The sequence below is a fragment of the Lissotriton vulgaris genome, unplaced genomic scaffold, assembly GCF_964263255.1.
Source record: "Lissotriton vulgaris unplaced genomic scaffold, aLisVul1.2 SCAFFOLD_2588, whole genome shotgun sequence".
NCBI classification, from domain to species: Eukaryota; Metazoa; Chordata; class Amphibia; order Caudata; family Salamandridae; genus Lissotriton; species Lissotriton vulgaris.
In genome coordinates this window covers 231926-237786 of record NW_028245439.1, presented here as the reverse complement: position 1 = coordinate 237786, position 5861 = coordinate 231926, and the positions used below count along the sequence as shown (strand labels likewise).

At 46.8% G+C, this 5861-nt stretch overlaps 1 pseudogene; it reads left to right on the top strand.

The window, feature by feature from the left end:
* Positions 1 to 2611: 2611 nt before the first annotated feature.
* On the top strand, positions 2612 to 4180 carry LOC147666422 (uncharacterized; annotated as a pseudogene).
* The last annotated feature ends 1681 nt before the right edge of the window (positions 4181 to 5861 follow it).

Below are 5861 nucleotides of genomic sequence, written 5' to 3'. Positions count from 1 at the left end.
TGCTCCCCAGGGGAGGGGCGAACTCAGGGCCCTGTCCGGCCTTCCGCCCTCCTCCCCGGGGGTTACCTGTGAACTTCGGCCCTCCGGGGCCCTGCGTGGACTCTAGGCGAGGGGGGGTCTCAGCCCTCCCGGGGCCTCACTCGACCCGGCGCGGTGCTGGGTCAGCTTTTGAGCACCGGTGCCGGGGGCGAGGCGGGACCAAGGTGTGGGGCAGATCGTAGGGGGCTCTCAGGCTCCACGGCCCTCTCTGCGACGAGATGGGGCTTCCCCGGGCGCCGGGGCTCCCAGCAGAAGGCCCGGTGTAGGCAGCCAATGGCTGCGCGGCTGTGGCGGGGGCACGGCCGATGACGCGGCGGCGCTCCCCGTCACGTGATGCGGGGCACAGAGGCTTAAGGCCCAACGCGGCCTGGTACACTTGATGCGGCGGCCCTCTCCTGGCATACGGGGGCCGCCGAGGGAGGCAAGAAGAGGCGCCACTTCACCGGAGCGCTGGGGGGTCATGAAGGCAGGTGATTTACGGCCCAGCGCGGCCTGCAGAGGATTCTGGCGGCCCTCTCCTGCCACACGGGGGCCGCTGAGGGGGGTACACAATACCGGCGTTGACGCCGCGGCCACAGGGGAGATTCCTCAGCGCCTCAGGAGGGCGCAAACGGCTCTGGGCCGTGGCGGTGAGTCACCCTGAGCTGCGCGCTTAGTTTCCAGAGCGCTATGGGGGCAAACACGTGGGCTGTATAGCGCGTGGGCCAGAACAGCGTCGGGAAGTGCTTGAGGGCACTCGTTGTGGGGGGGATCCCAGTGGCACGGCAGGGTTTAGGGCAATAGCGCTAGACAGTGCAGGCAGTCTATGACCCAGCGCTTGGCAGGGGGGGGGTCAGATTACAGCGCTTTCCTGGCGGTTCAGTCAATAATGCAAGTAGTTCATTCAGTTAGTCTTCCAGTTACAAAGAAACCAGAAATGCTTGAACCAAGGGAGCTGTTGAAAGTGTCAAAGGTGACTTATGAACAGCGAGGTAAAGACAGGAGTTGGTATTTGAGATGATCTTAAGTGAATAGCAAAGGAATGAGAAGAAGTGTGTGACTGGAGTTACTTTTGTTGTATACTTCATAAAGAGTTACTGGAAATGTTGCAGCCCAACCTGATCTATCGCTTTTTCTCAAAACTATTGTTGTTTAAATTAAATCTTGACCATATGCGTCTGGCTTAAGCTATACCTCTAAGCACTTGGGTGCTCCCTGAGCGCCCTTACTTTGCTAAGTTACTCTGTGAACACTGGTAAATCACCTCCTTTTCAGGCATTATTAAGATATCACCTGATCAACTGAACTTTTAGTTAAATATTTGTGTATGATGAAAAATTCCTAGCTAAGTTTCAAAGGCTGTAAAGAAGAAGGGGGTGATATACTAAGATTTTTCGCCATATTTGTGTCACAAAAGTGGCACAAAACAGTGCAAAATCAGTTTTTCCTAATTTACTTTCAAGCAAATAATGTAAAAGCAATGTGAAGTATTGCATAGCACTGCGTCGCATTACTTTGTGCCATGGGGGCCTGCCAAGGGTGGTGCATGGGTGTTCCCGTGCAACCACCCAAGGCTTCTCACGCTAAACCCAATTTACCAAATACAGTAGATTGGGTTTAGCGTGAGAAAACTGCACCCTTTTAAACTAGGCGCAAGGAAAGAGAAATGATTTCATTTCTCTTTCCTTTTCTGACTTTGCATGCTTGCTGCAATGTGAAACACGCATACAAAGTGGGAAAAGCTTTCCCTCGTGTCTGGCATAGTAGTTAGTACAGGAAGGGTGTCCTTCCTGTACAAAACCTATGCTGGATTCACACACACACCCTAGCGCTCTGGTACTAAGGTGTTTGCATGGCGCAGGGCTGCTGTAATCAGTGCCGGCGCAAGGGGAAGGGAAGGATAGAGCCATATCTTTGAAAATATGGTGCTCTCCTGCTCCCTCCCTGTCACGCAACGCAGTGCAGCCTCAAGCTGCATTGCGTGGAAATTTGGTAAATCTCCCCCAAAATGTCTTTTAAAACCAATTCATTCTCATTCCATTATGTTTCAATTTATTAATGTTAAATATCTTTACATCCAACAGAAAACAAGCCTCGAATGTATGATGAATTGACCATCTATAATGAAGCTAATGCTGTAAATCTTCAATATTAGCAGAAATAATGAGCTACAGTATTCAGGAAAACATCAGCGCAGTCAGCGACAGATGAACCTGCACAGAAACAGACAGATCCCGGATGAAGCATCAAGGGCAGTTTAGTGATTGCAAGAGGCTGAGCTGTGCACCTCCATGCGACGAGATGAAGAAATGATCTTAGGAAAATGAAGGCAACAACAATAAGAAACCGCCTCTTTTATAAACAAGTGTCCAACACCAGCTTTGATCATTGGAGCGGTATGATGTGAATATCGCAGTGCTCTGTTTTCTAAAATGACGACAAGCTATCTTTCCATGCTCTAGGTGAATTGTAAACTATTTCTGGCCAGACCACAGTAACCAGAGAAAAGCCCAAAAGAGCGGAGCCGGACAACTGATGGGTAAAGAGGACTTCTTATATCTACAATACAAATGACTGCCCCAATTTGCGTGCATAGCCATAATCCAATCTAAAGGCACAATCACCTACAAAGACACCTTATAGTGTGGCAAATATTTGGTGGCTATTGCAATGTATTGTTAAAACAGAAATCAAACGTGTAAAATACTGCACACAGTGATGGGCCATGTTGGCCCATCAGGAAATACAGTCATGGGATGTAGACAAATATATACCCGACCCGCAGACACTAACCAAGAAAGAACAATCCTACGCATGCAGCAAAAGCTTTAGTTTGTCATCACTACTCAAGCTTCATCAGCACACGTACACAGGACAAAAACTATTCAAATGCAGTGAATGTAGGAAGAGCTTTAGTAACTTATCAAATCTTCAAAGACATCAGCGAATACACACAGGGGAAAAACCATTCAAGTGCAGTGAATGTGCAAAGTGCTTTAGTCACTTATCAAATCTTCAAACTCATCAGCGAATACACACAGGGGAAAAACCATTCAAGTGCAGTGAATGTGTGAAGAGCTTTAATAGGTTATCAAACCTACGAAGACACCAGCAAATACACACAGGGGAAAAACATTCAAGTGCAGTGAACGTGCAAAGTGCTTTAGTCACTTAGCAAATCTTCAAACACATCAGCGAATACACACAGGGGAAAAAACATTCAAGTGCAGTGAATGTGTGAAGAGCTTTAATAGGTTATCAAACCTACGAAGACACCAGCAAATACACACAGGGGAAAAAACATTCAAGTGCAGTGCATGTGCAAAGTGCTTTAGTCACTTATCAAATCTTCAAACTCATCAGCGAATACACACAGGGGAAAAACCATTCAAGTGCAGTGAATGTGTGAAGAGCTTTAGTGGGTTATGAAGCCTCCAAAAACATCAGCGAATACACACAGGGGAAAAACCATTCAAGTGCAGTGAATGTGTGAAGAGCTTTAGTAGGTTATCAGACCTACAAAGTCATCAGCGAACTCACACAGGAGAAAAACCATTCAAGTGCAGTAAATGTGTGAAGAGCTTTAGTCGATTATATCACTTACAAAGACATCAGCGAACACACACTGAGGAAAAATCATACCAGTGCAGTGAATGTGGGAAGAGCTGTAGTCGATTAGAAAACCTACAAAGACATCAGCGAACACACACAGGGGAAAAACCATACCAGTGCAGTGAATGTCCAAAGTGCTTTAGTCACTTATCAAACCTGCAAATACATCAGCGAATACACACAGGGGAAAAACCATTCAAGTGCAGTGAATGTGCAAAGTGCTTTAGTCAGTTAATTCACCTTCAAACGCATACTCAAACACACACAAGGGAAAAAACATTCAAGGGCAGTAAATGTGCAAAGTAATTAAGTCAGTTATCAAACCTCCAAACACATCAGCGAATACACACAGGGGAAAAACCATATGAGATTGCTGTGAATGTTGGAAGAGCTTTAGTCAATTATCAGAGCTACAAAGTCATCAGCGAACACACATGGGGAAAACATATAAGGGCACTGAAAGTATGAAGGGCGTTTGTCAATTTTCGATCCCACACAGCCCTCAGTCAATACACTCCTTCATTTAACGCACATGGAGATAATCCTAGAGATGCAGAGACTCCGGAGAGATCTTAAGAACATCAAAAATTATATTAACCCCTGTGAGGACATAGACAAGAGCAGAACAGTGCGGTTATTGTGAGAGGAATGAATTATGGAAAAAAATAATATTCTAATTATGTGGGACATTGAAATAGCAGATGATAGAAGACCGGACTAGCAGTAAAGAAGAAAAACAGATAACAGTATTTGCAGAATTATAGAAGTGTTTGTTTCCAGTGATTGTTCACTACGTACACATAGCAGGGCAACATGATGCACCAGAATACACAGTGGGAGACAAGCCACCATGTGGACTAAAAGAAAATAAACATTCTTTATTTTTATTTGGTGAAGAAGAAATATAAAGAAAAACATTCTGTCCTACCTGATCACACTACCACTAAAAGCAACACTGAACAATACTGGGACTAACAACGGTACTTTCAGCTAACTTGTCGGATTTTTGATAAAACCTACAAACCCAACACACCCAGAGTGGATATGTTGTCACAGCTCTGGAGATGGGAAACTTCATTGGTAAAATTTATGTATTACTATTAACAAATGCCACTGCAGTATATGTAATGAACTAAAGCGAAGCACAGGTGTTCAAGAAATAACCTATTTTTAGATATGAAAAAGTATATACCTTGTTTTTAAGTAACGTTTGCTGCATCTTTTACAGACTGTGTTTGGTTAATGGATCAGCTTGTGCCTCGGACCTTATAACAAAGTGTGACCTGTGTCTCCTCTCCAACTTGACTCTCCCTATTCATTTTGTGCCTTGCCAAACTCTTCTTTTTACCAGGATTGAGCCACTGTAAGCTGCAGACTCTGTTTGAAGAATGTGGTGAAAAAGTGAAATCCCACATCAAAGGCATATATGGACTAGGACAATCAGTTGCACTCCCAGCAACTCGTCTTTCACACTGATTGTCCCTTGTCCTCAAATGTTCGGAAGGATTTGTCGTATAGATGCCAGAAGTGGCAGTGACATTCATGAAGCTGAAGGTAACAGGAATGTGTGGGAGATAGAGAAGGGGAGAGATAAAGAGAGCAAGAGAGACAAAGAAAGGGAGAGAAAAAGAGAGATGGAAGGAGGGGGAACGGCAGGTGATTTGTTTATACCTAAAAATAAGCAGCTGAATGGGAGGCCTAGTCTGCAGTCCCCTGATGTGGCTCCTCAGTGCCGGGCCCCTCCAGTTGCTTCCCCCGCTGGCGCCCCTTGGCAAAGAGCACAATGGCGAGAAGAGGAAGTGAGAGGACCCACAGGCGTCGGCAGCAGTCGTGCACCCAGCACAACAAGAAGTCTATGTACAACCGGGCAAGTGGGCAGCCCGCGTGGAAGCAGTCTGTAGGCCGCAAACAGGGGAGGAGATGTACTCCAGCCAGGAGCAAAAGCAGACCTCAGGGAGAGCGCTAGCAGTACTCTCTGTGACCAGTCCCATTTTGTGGGTCCGCGTCCATGCAGGGGGACAAGCGTGGGGCCTGGGTCACATTCAGCACAACACGTGTCCTCAATTACGGCCGTCCGGCTGTGCGTGCATCTAGTCCACCATCAGACCACAGAGCCTGCTCACTGCACCTACAGCCCCAGTCCAGCTGGCGGGCCCCTCCCCTCCTCCAGGGTCAAAGGGGTTTTTCAGCACCCTGTAGAGTGGATCCAGCCACGCAGCCTTGGGAGCACC